Below are 751 nucleotides of genomic sequence, written 5' to 3'. Positions count from 1 at the left end.
CGTCCTTTTTCATGAGTTACTGCGTGTTTCGATTTTGTATCCTGTATTTTTATCCAGTAATTGAGATGTAATATGTCTTATGTCATTTAAGTAATTTTTTCTTTCTTTTTAATATAAACTGGATCTTGTGTGATTCTGTCCAGACTGTACAGATCACAATAAACTTAAGGAATTTCGAAAAGGAATTTTACTTTGTAATCCTTAAATGTAAATTGTCAAGAGTAAATGGTGTTAGATATTAATTGGAAATAGAGTTCTAATGTTTTGATTTCTCATAGTATGTTGTAAAGCTAGAATTCTGCGCTGTAGTTTTGTTTCTTTTGTGATCATTTACTAAAAATAGTAATTTGAATGCTAATGGATGATGTTAACCCCCAATTTCAGAAATGCATTGTGCACATTAATTCATTGAACTGCTTATTACAAAGATTCTTGTACAGAATATTTGTGACAAAAGTATTTATCATTAAAATGTAAAGAAATAAAAAAGTATATGGTTTTCAAATGCTTATCCACAAAATATACGTGTTCTGCTAAATATGTCTTATTTAACTTTAGCGTATTATTACTACTGGGAATCGGGTTTGAAAAACATTTTTTCCATTGTGAAAAAAAAAATTAAACAGTTACACCAATTAAAGTGTTATGAAATATTCATATATATTTTAACATAACAGGAATATTTTTCGTATTTAAGGTTTCTGTAGTATTGATTTGCTCTAGTAGCAGTGTTTGAATACTGTTAAAAGCG

Source organism: Penaeus monodon, chromosome 32, assembly GCF_015228065.2.
Source record: "Penaeus monodon isolate SGIC_2016 chromosome 32, NSTDA_Pmon_1, whole genome shotgun sequence".
Classification (NCBI taxonomy): domain Eukaryota; kingdom Metazoa; phylum Arthropoda; class Malacostraca; order Decapoda; family Penaeidae; genus Penaeus; species Penaeus monodon.
The sequence above is the reverse complement of the archived record's forward strand: the minus strand, read 5'-3'. Positions refer to the sequence as shown.